Below are 14,729 nucleotides of genomic sequence, written 5' to 3' on the forward strand. Positions count from 1 at the left end.
TCGAAGCACCATTCCTGCAGCCGCTAGTTGGTCTCTGGGATGCACATTTCATGCTGTCTGCCTCGTCCACTCACTGGCAGGATAGAAGAGAAAACCACCTGTGTGCCCATCTCCTTCAGCACGCACCCCAGAGCGTGGTAGTCCTCCATCAGGTGATCACGGCTCCTCCTGGCCGTATCATTAGTGCCCACATAGACTAGGACCATGGGGTAATAATCGGTGGGCTGGATTACAGTTTGGAGCATCCCTTTCATGTCCTGAATCCTTGTTCCAGGTAGGCAGTATACCTCGCGTGCCGAGGGGTCCCGGCGACAGATGGGGCCCTCCGTACCTCTCAGGATGGAGTCACCAATGCCGATCACGCGGCGCTTCTTCCTCCTGGCCTTCTTGAGCTTGCACGGGATGTGTTAAGCGTGGAGTTGCCTCCTCCCCGGTTTCGTCCTCTCCTTCCTCCTCCTCCAGGGCTGCCAGGACTTCGTACCTGTTCTCCAGTCGGACTGGAGGAACTGGTGCTGCTGTGTCTTGAGCAGCCCTGGTACAGGAGGTGACCGTGTGCCACTTAGCAGTGGAGGGCTCATCTTGAGGTGCATCCTCCTTGGTCGTACAACCCTGCAGGGAAAGAAAATATCTGTCAGTTTCCTCCTCTGCCTCCCTGATTCCCCTCAGCCTGGTAACCTCCTCCTGGAGCTCCCTCACCTACACCTCCAGGGCCCTAAGGCGGGTGCTGCAGGACAGGTGTGGGAGTCTCCAGTCCCTGCCCCCCCAGGCCTTGCTGGGCAGCTCCCGCAGGCCAGGGGGTTGGGGGATGCCAGCCCCCCCTGTGGTCTCCATCTGGGTGGAGGCCTCAGACAAGTCCTGGGAAAGCTGCGCCCCCCGGACAGGGGCCCTGGCAGCACTCTGTGTCAACCCCTTCATAGGAGTCACTGAGTTTCTAGCTGAGTTTGGGTCCTCTGCCCCATGCTAATGTAAGTCAGCATCTGGGCCCCTCCTGCTCCCCCTCCAGCGCAAACGCCAGTGCACTCTTACAGACCGCACCTGTTTGCGCGCTCTGTTCGCGCGGCTCCCTACCGGCTCAGCTAAGAGGGATCCGGGGGGCTTCCCCTCTGGATCCGGCTCAGCTGTGTCAGTCCCTCTGCCCCACTTACCTTAGGGGGATCAGCTGCTGCTGCCCCCACTGCTGCTCCATTCCCTTCTGCTGCTCTCGCCTCCGCTCTGGGTCAGGTAAGGGGGCACAAGTGTGTGTCCTTCCTCTCCCTGCTGCTCCTAGCTCCCGATTTTATTTATGCTTCTTAATTTTTTTTTAGTGATCAAGACATTTCAGAAAAGCTATAAATAATAAATATAGACCATTGCTTCATTTTATGAATCTGTGGATTATTGCTGCATATTCATTTCACAGTTCATGCAAAAATTTCCCCATTGTTTTACATATTCAAAAATAAAACCTTTAGCCACATACTTATCTTCCATTGTAAAATGTTAGATTTAAGTCTTTTGATCCTTCCTGAATTTATCACAACAATCTCAAAACTCTGTTCACAGTTTGATATACACCAATATCTTTGAGCTATGGCTGTCCCCAGTCCCTCTTGCCAATGTCTTTTTCTATCAGTCTGTTGAACACTGTTCTCATGCCTGTCAGTTAGGCTCATAACTTGGTTTGAGAGAGACTGTCATCTTTGATTCTGTTCTCTTTCTAGGATCACACATCTGGACTATCTCTAAATATACTGGGTTTTTTTCATTCCCCCAACCGAAGTTTTCCTGTAGGCTCTCATAATTCTTTTTCTCAATTCCTCCAACACTTTTTTCTGATTGTGATAAATGCAGTCTTAGCTCATGCAGAAACCTGGAGTACATATAATTTCCCTAAATCTTTACTTAGACCCTGGGACCTCTATAACTCCTCATTTTTCATCCCACCCCTAGATTCTCTTTCTTATTGCCAGAGGTGTAATGGCACAGGTGGATACTCAAGGCAGCTCTCACACACAGAAACGGTAGTGACTTCCATTTGCCTCTGCCACCAGCCTGTGCACCATGCATGAGGAGGCTCTAATGGAGACACCAGAGAAGGAGGTGGGGAGTCAGAAAACTGCCACCCCCAAGAAGAGACACAGGGTGGAGGTGGGCACTGTGGGGCACTGAGGGGCCCATCTGCCATCTGGATCCTCTAGCCCATAAGGTCTGCTGCGTCCCTGGGGCCCACATCTGAGATGTTGCAGACATGATCCCTAAGTTCGTCTAGCCTCCGACCACGACCCCATGCTCCTCAGTCATGTGGGCACGAATGACTAGGCCAGAGGTAATCTGGATCAGGTCAGGAGTGACTACAGGACTCTGGGGACTGGGCTTAAGGGTTGGGGGTGCAGGTAGTCCTATGTATTTCTGGTTGCAGGCCACAGACCTAGGAAGGAAGAACATGTCAAAAAAGAGTGCCGATGACTCTGGTGGTGGTACTACCAAGAGGGATTTGGTTTCTTTGACCACAGTGCACACTTCAGGGAGAGAGGACTTCTGGGAAGGGACGGCATCCACCTCATGCAGAGGGGTAAGTTCCTGTTCTTGGCCAATCTTCTAGATAGGGCTTTAAACTTAGATTGCCAGAGGATGGGGAAACACTGACTGGAGCATGCCAGGGACCATCACACAAGAAAGCTCCAAAGTTGGACACTAGGAATGCTACTCTTGCAAGACCTGAGGGAATGGTTCTCCCTTTGTGTGACAGGAAATCAAGGGTCTCAATTGGAGGACTCAAGTGCCTGTATACTAATGCCAGGAGCATGGGGAGCAAGCAAGAAGAGCTAGCCCTCCTACTCTCCAGGGGGCATTATGATCTAGTAGGGATGACGGAGACCTGATGGGACTCCTCAAATGATTAGAATGCAGTCATAGAGAGTTATACCTTGCACAGAAGGGACCAAGTAGGGAAGAAAGGTGGAGGTGTAGCTCTCTACCTATCTCCTTCAACCTCAGTAGACTTCATGCCCTCAGAAAAGGCTACCATTTCTGCAATTGTTATCCAAATCAGCCCAGGAATGACAAAGTTACAGGCTGTTTTGTTCTTCCCCATTATAGCCTATGGGTGAAGTGTTGAAACAATGTTAATACTGCAAAATGTTTTGACTTGCCTTGTTTTGTTCCAACGCTGTTTTGACTATATCTGTTCCATTTCAATTTTGCTGTTTTGATCTTGAAATGGGCCGAGACAGTATCAAAACAAAACTGGTGGCAAAATTTCACATGGCCCTACTACTAACTGATTTGCCTGCCTTGCAATGGACAGTGAGAATGATGGTTTTGTGGTCACTGTCACTGAGGCACTCTATATTTAAGTCACTCACCAGATGGTCTCCTTTGGCCAAGACCAAGTCTAGGAGAATGTTATCTCTGGTTGGCTTATGCACTTCCTGAGTCATGAGGCAAGTTTTGTCTGTCAGCAGCTAGAGATGCAGGTCCACAGAACCCAGAAGCCCCTGCACCTATGTCATTGAAAGCTGTCGGGTTTTGTGGCCTCAGCAGGGGCTAGCAGGCCTGCAGCTTTCACCCTGCTGAGCCTTAACATGCACAGTATCACCGTTATTATGAGTTTTGCTTGTCCTCAGCTTGAGGTAAAGTTTCCCCCAAACCCCTGCACCTATCTCCTTGAAACCTGGCAAATTGCATGGCCCCTGCAGGGACTAGCAGGCCTGCAGTTTTGACCCCACTGTGGCGTAACACACAGACATGACATGAGTTTTGCTTTCAAGATTTTAGGGTGCAGTTTCCCTAAACTCCGTGCACCTATATCTTTGAAACTTGGCAGACTTCATGCCCTCAGAAGGGGCTGCTCCATGAATCCCAGCCTAGTTATGCCACTGCTTATGGCATCAAATATAGACTACTTGCTGTTTCTTTCAAGGTTCCTCATGGTCTTTCTCTCTTTCACTACTGAGATGTCATGTGCAATCTCTAACACTGGTGATGCTACTCATTTCAATTTTAAACCAAGTATCTTCACACTTTTTCCCATGTTGCTTTCACTTTTGGGAGGTGCTCTTCATAAACCACTGAAAGCTACTTCATTATTTCTACTTTATTTTTTATTCCTACAAAAATCTTGTGCTGTATCCACCGCCTATTATACTGACAATAATGTCTTGCTCCTATTCTGTCTGTCATTGGTGATGCGTAGGGAGTGTACATGCTCCCCCTGAGCTTTGCTGTGAAAAAAGCACTGCCGACACTGGTGGTGGCATCTACAAGTGATCCACGATCACTGCCAGCCACTGCCAACACTGCTGCTGACATCTCTGAGTGGTTGCTGACTGCAGGTTGGTGCTCGCCTTTGCCCTCCAACCTGATGACAGCTCTGCAGTCAATGCAGGAACTCCCTACTTGCCACCACCACACTCCCACCACCAACAGTACTGCCGCCACCTGCAGGAGTTCGCTGTGCCCCACCCCAGCCTCTAGGGGCACATGCCATTCATGCTGTCTGTCTGTCTGTATCTATTTGGTTGTTACTGGTTTATGTTTAGAGCGCATTTGTGAAATAAACCATCCTTCTGTACTGTAGTTCCTAGTATTGTTCAGTACTGATCCACGAGTAGAGTTTCTTGGTGCTATTGCAGTGGTAGTAGTCTTAGGAATAACAACAAGTAAATAACATTGACTGATAGGATTAAATTAGACCATCTTGTCCTGAAAGAAAGCCACCTCAGATCATAATAGATAAGTATGGACCTAGAACTTCTAAAAATATCAGCACAAGACACAATTCTGTTTATAGGAATGTGATTTACCTGTCAAGTACACTTGTTGTCCAAAACAAGTTTGCTCTGAGGAAGAGAGTCTTCAGAGAAATCATTGCCTAATTAGCAATGCTATTTTTTTAATACTGCCACATTATCTCAACAGACAATTTAAAAAACAAACTAATTAACCTTTCTAAAACACCTCTCTAATTAATCAAGTATTTTATAGTTTCATTACCTATAGGGCTAAGCAAGTCCAGGCAATCATATTTAATTCCTTACATATTGATTTATAAAAGATAGTTTATTGCTGCTTGCTCATTAGCAGTTACAAGCAGAACTCCTGCAGGAGGTTAACCTTCTTTTATAATTAAACCACATTAGGATACCAAAATATAATATACATTCTTAACAGTGAGACGTAATATGTTGGAAGACTACTAAAATTTTATAACCTCAGTAAAGCAAAACACTTTGGCTGATCTAGCTGTTTTCTTTCTCTCCACTTTCCCACTTAGTAATTTAGCTAGGTCAGGATGTGGTATTCCTAGCATAATTTGAGGCTCATCTTCCTGCAAAAGCAAACTTTTAATTACTTGTTTGTTTACATATTCTGTTCTTTTAAGAATAATCATTTTAAATTACAGGCATATTGTGACCATCATTCTTTTTGCATTTTACAACAAAACACAGTAACCCTAAAAGAGGTTTAATTTAGGAAAAGAAAATAATTGAGAAGTAATATTTTTGATGATTCAAATAGATTATAGAACAAAACATTCTCTTCCAAAACTAGGTTTCCTATTCCAATTTAGCTAAGAATGCTAGATTATAACTGGCTTCTAAATTCAAGGTAAATTCAAAAAGAGAAATATTAATATAATAATAAGATCTGTTCTCAAGAAAGTGTGACCTAAAGCACAAGAGTTTTGTTAGAACAATTAATCTCCTCTTACTTCCACTATACTGACTTGAAACAGCCCTAATGAAAGCTGAAGACCTAGAATGTAGTCATCATTTCAGAAAAGGTACCTGCAGGAGCACAATAAAGCAAAGACAAAAGCAAAGAGGCAAGTTTGAAGGGTAAGCTATATGGCTAATTACAGACATTCAAAAAGCCTGAGGTAGATTCAATCTACCCAGGTTTCCCTAAGCTACACTGGTTGAACTAGGAGTGTCATATTTACTCTTGGGTGGCAGGGCATGTAGATGTCTGCACTAGCCGGGCCGTAAGGCAAGGGGTGCTCTTACATGCCTCCCAGTGGGGCCTCTTTTCCCAACCCTGATCAGTCATCCTGTCAGCGGCAGAGAGACACTCCCCTATTTATGCTTGCTCTGGTGTGTGTGGTGGGGACAGGGTTGAGCTGTGGGTTGGTGGGAGAACTCCACTCTCCCACCGCCTGGTGCTGCTTGGGTCAGCTGACAACCTGAATGGCTCTCAGCCCTGCTTCTCCCTGCTGGCATGATCAGGGCCAGGGAGGGCAGGGAGAAGGTTATTTTTCCCTACCCCTCTCCCTACTACTTAGCTAGGCAGAGCCAGGGCTGAGAGTCACAGCAGGACTGTCAACTGAGATGCTCAGTCAGAAGCCACTGCCCCATGGGCCCAGCTGCCCCAGACCTGAACAAGCACAGCTGGGGAAGTCTGTGCTTGCCCACCCTTCCCACTGCTCTACCAGGCTCGGGTGACATGGGCAGGCAGAAGCAGGGCTGACAGCCATTTGGGTTGTCAGCTGAACTGAGCAGGACCAGAGTATGATGGGGAGCAGAGCCTCCCCCTGCCCCCATTTTGTTTGCTCAGGTCTTCAGGGCTGGGGCCAGGTCTGCAGCATGGCAGCTTCTTCTCCCCCACCCTCAGTGCTGAGCAGCTGAGCTGACAGTTCTTTCATGGCTCTCAGGCCTAACTCCTGTCTCCCAGTCAGCCAAGCCAGGCAGCAGTGGGGAGCAGGGAGGAGCAGAACGCTCACCCCTGGCCTCACCCCTCTAGATCTAAGCAGTGATGCCTGTTCAGGCCCAGGATGTGGTAAGGGTGGGGTAAAGGGGAGGTTGACGCCCCACGAAGAAACCAACAGAATGAGATCTCACTAGGCACCTGCATGTATATTCCCAGCAAGAATATCAAGATGTGGCAGGAAAACAAAACTACTAACAGGACACACAGGTAATTCCATTTCTCAGATCTTACCCTGACATTGCAAGGGAGTAGGGTGCCAGGCAAGAAAGGACTTAAGCCCTATAATACCTACCAGCAACAAGGAGTCAAGCGGGAGTGGCTTGAATACATAGGCATAGGGCTGAGAAACTTCCATGGAACCACAATTCTTTGGGCTAAGGTGGAATCCTCTCCTCATCCTTTTGCCTCTATATTCTTTTTTCTCAGGAAATGATCAAGGTGGCCTGAAGGAAAATGGTATGTCTGTCAATAGAGGAATATGGCAAAGTTAAATTAATATTAATCAGATTAAACATGTACAAAAGAATCAAAGAAATATACTGTATTACCTTTCATTTTTGAAGTTTGGGGAAGTAAAGTATTTGAGACTTTAAAACAAAGAATGAGACACCAGGTCTTGTTCACTGTACAGGGCAACAGATGATAGATGCTGCAGAAGAAAATGAGCATCAAATTAAGTGGATTGTGCTCTTTCTTCTGTCCTTTCCACTGGGCTGTTAGGGAATGGTCATCAGAAACAAACATCTGACTGTGCTGAAACTGTTTTTACCATATGAGATCAGAATATTACCATCCATAATAGGCTTGCTTTGTGTTGTCATGTGCAATATCCTAAATATACTTTCAAAATATTTAGAGAAGGTGATAGCCATATAAGTAAAGTCAGTGAGTTGCTTTTTCTACTATTTTCATGTTGGTATAAGACTGGATATAATTTACATTGTGTGCCACCACTGTATTGGATGTGAATTCCAGTACTAAACGATAGAAAATATATCCAATAACAATTACCATATGTTGTTTACCAGAGATGGAGCTAAGCAATTAAGGAAACTTCTACAAGTTCAGAATTTACTAGGAAGAGTTACAGTACTGCAATGTACAAATTGGTCCAATACCTTTGGATAATACTGATAAATACTCAGCCTGAATATGAACAGCTTCAATGTATGACTACTAGATCAGCAAAACAGCTCTGTGATTCAGTTGTTTGCTTAGAGCTTAGATACTGTTGTATGGGTTCTCCATAAATATTAGAGGCAGAGAATGTTAGTGAAGAGACCAAATCTGAAAGATTAGGCATTTTTGCCTGAAGAGACAGTAGGTAATAAAGAAAATAAATTATTTGAAAAAAACAATTGAAAATCTCTTTCCTGACTAGCACGACAGGGTGAAAAATATTTGCTGATGTGATAATAAATATGATTATATAAGATTAAAATAACTAGACCTGTTAGACTGAGAGTGAAAGAATGTTTTGAGAACTAGGATATATCAGTTAAAATCTATCAGAGCACCATTTCACACTGAAAGGAAACTATTGTAGTATGAAAATATTTTATTTTTCTGAAAGCTCCAACCTGCAGGGTGCTAAATTAATGTGTTTTTGATTTTGACAAGGTACCCAGATTTGCAGGTCTTGGTATCACTCCAGTTGTCCACGATAAATTATTGTTAAGTCCAAGGTATGTGTGGAAAATGTGAACAGTAGTTCCCCATCTGATATTTGACATTTTAATTGTGAAATGATTCTGGTTCACTAAGCAATTAAAACTTAAATTTGAATTTGCTGACCATCCTTAACTACTCTTACTTAAAACAGGAATTAAATAAACAGAATGGTTTCATCAGGAACAGAAGGAACTTCAGAATCTTGCTGAATTGGGTTTTTTAAAGTATTAACCTTAAATCCTTTAAAGTAATGATCAGTGTATTAAAAATCTGAAAATATAATATTCAAAGATCCTTTTAACTTTAAAGTACACTTAAATCATTAGTAAATGTATACTCTTTTAATCAAACAGCAAAATTAAATTTGTTTTAATAACCCAATTTGAGAAACCAATTTGGGTTTTGTGTCTGATATTATAAACTTGTGCATTTGGAGATTTAAAAGCTTTCCAATAAAATAGTTTTTGAGGAAGTTCCGGATATGTAAAGGTTTGGGGGTTTTTTAATCTCAGACTGGAAAATTTCCTTGCATTATGCTTTATGTATAAAATTAAATTTTCTTAAAGTATTCAATTATTGCATTGCTTAGTTTATAAATAGTTTCTTGTACAGTACAGCACTTAACCAGAAGATATAGATCTGGAAGACAAAATGCAAAGAGGCTTATTTACCCATTCTTATATACTGTAGGCAGGCAGGCAGAAAGAAATCAGAACCAAGGCTCTTCCCATCAAAAGAGGGACTTTGATGTTTAAACAACTACCTGCAAAATTTAGATTCTCAAAATTCCCGTTTGGCCACTGTCTAGCCCAGGCAGTAAAGTCCCTTAAATTCCAAATGAATTATTTCTGGGCATGGTCAGAAATGTCTCAGTTTTAGCTGTACTGAGTTGCTCAGTGGCAAGAAAAGCAATGAGCAATGCAAAAAAAAAGTCATGTCTGCCCCACCAATCTTCACAAGACTGGCATCCCTACTTCTGGGAGACTCAGTCTGATAGGCTTTCTTGAATCATGCATAGTGGTTCTAGCTCTCTACAAAATTGAGGAGGCAGCAGTGGTGATGTACCACTTTTATACAATAGGTTGAGGATAGGGGCTACGGAAATAAATTACACATAAACCAGTTTAAGTGGTCAAAAACTGGTTCAAATCTGTAACACAGTAAAAGTTCAATGAATATAAACTTCTTTAAAATGGCCAAAATTGTTTTAAGATAAACCTGGATGGAAGTAGTATCAGACTTAACTGATTTAGATTAAATCAGTTTGTTGAACTTCTGTCCCAGATCCCCATCATATTTGAGTTAATTCAGTCCCCAAGCATCCCTGGATGCTTTGCACCTTCCCAGCACTCCTCTCCACCTCACAGGGTGGGTGGGCTATGCTTTGCCCAAGCTGTTTGCTTCAGCTGAGGCATGCTGTAGCACCCCCAGCTTCTGGCATGGGCCACTGCAGGCATGTGGCTGCATTTTCAGAATAAAAAATGAATGTCTGTTCACTTGTTTATCAGTTCAGCCTATGCAGCTTAGACCAACCTGCAAAGATTGAATTAATTCAGCCTTGGGCTTTTTGACTGTCTGAGTTTAGCCAGGGAGTTCAATTCCCTCCTCCTTCCAATGGGATTTGAAGCCACATCTCCTATTTCCTCAGCATAGGTAAGCTTTCCATCCCTTTTGTTGCAGGTATTCCCTTTTGCATGGAATAATTTTTTTCACTTGGCCAGAGAGAGAGTGAGAGAGTCAGAACTGGCTGGAATATGAATCTCATCTTTCCCAGATGAGTTTTGATCCTGTGAATGCTTGATTATTTCATGCCAAGCGGAAGAGCTTCAGCAGGAGGAACTGAGGATGTCCCTTCCATAGGCAGCATTCTTTTAAACCTTGTTGACTGAGGCAGTCTTGTGGGGGCTGGGAGATGTGAGTTCAAATTTCTTGGACAGTGGATGGAACAAAACCCAGATCTCCCGCATCTTGGGCAAATATTTTAAGCTTAGAAAATTGGATAGCATGGATATACTACCTCCCCTGATGGCTGTCTTTTGAAAGAAGTAGATAAGAACCCAACTGCAAAAGAGGGTTTGAGCCTGTAACTAGAGCTTGTGTTAGCCTTTGAGGGCTCTACCTCCTCCTGTGTGTACACACTGAATGACTAACTTAGTTTATTGAGGTTCCACATAAGCCTGGGTGATTACCTTGGTCACTTTTCCCTGAACACAACTCTGTGAATCACAAGTGGAGAACCACCCCCTTTCCGTCCAGAATGAAATGCCCAAGTCACTGTGAGAGGTGGGTTTTAAGACCCACCTTTGTCCTCTGCATTTCATTTTAGCTACCTGACAAAGCTCTCCACAAACTAGGTACTGCAGCATTCAATTCTGCAACATCAGCATCCCTTTTGTTGATCTCACTCAGCATTTGTAGCTCTGCAGGTGTAAGCATTAACCTTTTAACAAAACAATCATGTACGGTTTAATTTACTATTGCACCTGCTGAGCACTGTCAGCTTTGAGTAAGCCCTACCATTCCTTAAAAATCAATGGTTTATTATATGAGTAAACAAATAAGGGAATTTGAGCCCTATCGAAGACTGGCTTTTTATCTCTGGCTAAGTCACATGGCCTGGGTCACTGTGCTACAAGATGCAGGTCTGTCAGTATACAGTGGCTATTAAATTATGGGTCCTGTTAGCACTAGAAGGTAGCTGTGCATTTTCTGCCAAAGCAAAGTTTCAGCACTAAATGTGAATTTATTAACTTCCAAATATTTTGTTCAGACTAACTTCTATACCCACAATAGGCTCTAATGGAAAGCTGCGTAGGTTCCTGTAGGGTCTTTGAAGATTCTGAAGCAGTTCTGGGTCTAGTCAAGTAGGCAGTATGTCTACCAAAACTGGAAACCCTGCTTTTCAAACAGCCTAGTTAGTGTAGTGTGGGCTGGCTTGCTTGTCTTTCTATATTCAAGGATAATTGTATTGAGAGAAAAGGAGACATTTTTCCTTACTTTTCTTCCTGTCAGTGCCCAAGAGGCATTATGCCCCTCAATATTGATTTTAAGCACAGCTACTAAGGCACTGGAACTTTTCTTTTCTTAGGATACTCCAACATCTTAGAGCTTTAATTGAGCCTCTAATAGGGAAATACATAACTTTTTATATATTTCCTATAACTGAGTTATGGATTAAAAAAATACATCAGAAGTGTTAAAATAACTATTACTCTTATGATGTTAAAACAGTTTATTTACAAAGATAGTCCCTTAATTAGATAAACCATTTCCTTGTGCATCAGGAATGTGTTAACTTCTAGAATATAGTTTTGTTTCAGATAATTTCTTATGTATATGTTACATTAAACTAGCCCTTACAAAATCAAAATCTGCTCGTAACCAAGTACATGAAAAAATTATGTATTCCAGCTCCAATAAATTATTGTGTCATTTAGAACATGGATATTCAAGTGACACAAGCAAAAGAAAATCATTGAATTGAATCCTTATGCCCCCTAAGGGTGAATAGCAGTAGAGCTGATACAGCTGAGGGAACAAAATGGTCTGACAACAATAGGATAAAACAGAGAGAAATCCTAGACCAAAGATAGGCTTGTTCCATATGGCATCTAGTTTGGTCAAACAAAGAAAGGAAATCATAATATATTTTGAAATAAGAGAAAATGGTATTTATTTAATGGTTTTGTTAATTAAAACTTTAAAATCTATGCAAATGGTAAAAAAATAAATCCTAGAGAAACAGATATATATTTTAATGAAAATGTTTTTGTCTTTGTCATGAATAGACTATCAAGTCTCAAAGCTGGTAGTGAAAACATTATTACAGGAGTTTCAGAAAGCTAGTGGAAAGCTTCATAATATAATTAGACCAAAGTTATTTCATTTTTCAAAGATGAATCAGTAGACTATTTGGAACTTTAAATATATAAACATTTAAAAAGTGTGACTTCAATGCTTTATAGAGGTTAAACTTAGAGGGCACATCCAGGGGGACCTTCCAGGGCAGCAGCAACAGCAATCCAGGTGCTTGGATCCTGGTCAGCTGCCAGAGTGTTTCTCTGGCCAATCAGGCACCCTTTCTGGTGGTGCACATTGCTGCTGCTGCTGCATGCACCTGGCCACCTTTTTAGTGGCAGGTTTTTTTGCATACTGGGATGTCCCAGGGTCTAAAAAACCCACTGTGCTGCAAATTAGCAGTGTAGAAAATGCATGCACATGCACCACCGCAAACCACACATGCGTGCTCCTGGGGACAAGTCCGGAGAAAACTAAGTTCATGTAGCCTGACCTTGTATATATTACAGGTCATATGGTTCTACCCAGCTATGCCTGTATCAACCCAAGAACTTGTGTTTGACTAATGCATACATTTCAGAAGGCATGCAGTGTTGATCTGAAGAGACCAAGCAGTTGAGGATCCACCATTTTCCATTTTCTAGCTTATGCTTTGCCTCCATAGGGGGAAAAGCAAAAGATGATCATTAAACTGGGCCACTGTATATACTGAGTGCACATCATACAGTGATCAAGCTGGTTTTCAATCTCTCTTCATCAGCTAACCAGAATAAACTCTTTCAGTCTGTTGCTGCAGAGCATTTTATCCAGCCCTTGAATATTTCTGTGGCTCTTCCCACACACAATTTCCAGATTTTCAATACACTTTCATGTTGTGGATATTGCAACTATGTTGTCTACATCAGAGGTATCAAATTAGCCTTGCACACTAGGCCAGATCTGAACCATGGGGTTCCTTGTAAGCTGAGTCCAGCTTGGGGCATGTGGCAGTTTCAGCCTAAAGCATGTGGCAGAGGCTGAAGCTCAGTATCGGATTTGGGGCATGTGGCAGTGGTTGCAGGATGAGGCATGCAGCACAGGCCTGGTGCCTGCTACCTGCCCTGTGCTGAAGCCAGAGTTGCCACTGCACCCCATGCACTGCACTGTGGCAGCAGCTATAACTCTGGCATAGGGCACAGGGCACATGGCAGTGGGGGCTTTAACACAGGACCAGTGGCTGAGGGGGTGAGCCTGCAGTGTTAATTATTGGCAAAGTGGCTTGAAGGTGACAAGTGTGTATCAGTCCTCATTTGCCTTCTGCTGCTGAGAGCTAAGTGTCCCGGATTTTGTGGCAAGCCATGCCCAGAGTCATGCCCCAACAACTTTCAGTACCCACTGGTAGTCCAGTGTGGGCCAGATAGAAATTCAGTATTGATGACCGCTTCCTGAGATCTGTCAGTCAACAGCTTTTAATGTACTTATTAGGCATATTGTTATTTTAATTATTTGAAAGTCAAACACATTACAAAAATCATTTGTATGTATCTCTTACCTTTACCACCTTATCACAAAATAAAGATAGGTTTGTTTGACATGGATTATTTTCCATAAAACCATATTGACTGCCATTAACTATATTCCTATAATTTAATTTATTAACTGAATCTGGTATTTACCATTATTTTTTGCAAAATTAATGTCAGCTCAACTGGCCTATAGTTACCCAAGCGCACTTTGAAAATTCTGACACCATTATCACACATTCAGTGTCTGGAATTTCCCTGCTATTTCAATATTTATTAAACATGGATGTCAGTGGGTCAGCTCTTTAAAGATTCCTGTGTTCAAGTTATCTGGATCTGCTGACTGAGAAATGTTTTGCTTAGCAGATGTTGTTTAGCAACCCCTCTAACCGCACACCCCTTTTTAACTAACAGACTAGAAAATATTCAATCATCCCAGTATGAACTGAATATATCATCCTACTTTTTTACAAATACAGAACGATGTATTGGACACATCTGCCTTTTCTGTATGATCATTAATAATTTACTGCCTTCACTTAGTAATAGGCTTGTACTAATACACTTTAAAAACTTTCATAATGCCCTTAGCCCTGTCATCCATATATTATTTCCTGATGTTTTAGCTTCCCTTAGCTACCACTATAAATTACAAGTTCTGAAGTGTAGCAAATTCATATTTTTTCCGTTTTGTTACATTTGGTTACTGGGGTTTTTTTGTTTCTAATTGATGCCTTTACTTCACCAGTGGCCCAAGACAGGTACTTACTAGGTCTGTGCAAATAGGGAAGTATTTGATTCTGATTTGGATTCAGCCAATTCAGATAACAGTGATTCAATTCGGTGATTCAAATCACTGTCTCCATTTGATTTGACTGAATTAGCTTTGAAAGTTTGGGTGCTGATTCAGGGTGATTCAGATCGGCCGGGGAGAGGCAGGCACAACCAGGCAGCTGCAGGTTCTCCTGTGGCTCCTCCAGCTCTGTCTGCCTCTCCCCAGGTCGGGGGAGCCATGGGAGAAGCCCCCATGGCTGCCCTGCCTGGCTCTGGCCTCCTGGCACTTAAAAACTA

The 14,729-nt window shown here is 42.8% G+C and overlaps 1 long non-coding RNA gene across 1 annotated transcript; it reads left to right on the top strand.

Moving 5' to 3' along the window:
- The first annotated feature begins 2,451 nt into the window (after positions 1 to 2,451).
- LOC109316131 lies at positions 2,452 to 12,903 on the top strand. Its single transcript, XR_002102717.1, has 3 exons — positions 2,452 to 2,551; positions 5,156 to 5,157; positions 12,892 to 12,903. It is a non-coding gene; the product is annotated as an uncharacterized LOC109316131 (long non-coding RNA).
- The last annotated feature ends 1,826 nt before the right edge of the window (positions 12,904 to 14,729 follow it).

Source organism: Crocodylus porosus, unplaced genomic scaffold (assembly GCF_001723895.1).
Source record: "Crocodylus porosus isolate Cpor-Errol unplaced genomic scaffold, CroPor_comp1, whole genome shotgun sequence".
Lineage (NCBI taxonomy): Eukaryota > Metazoa > Chordata > Crocodylia > Crocodylidae > Crocodylus > Crocodylus porosus.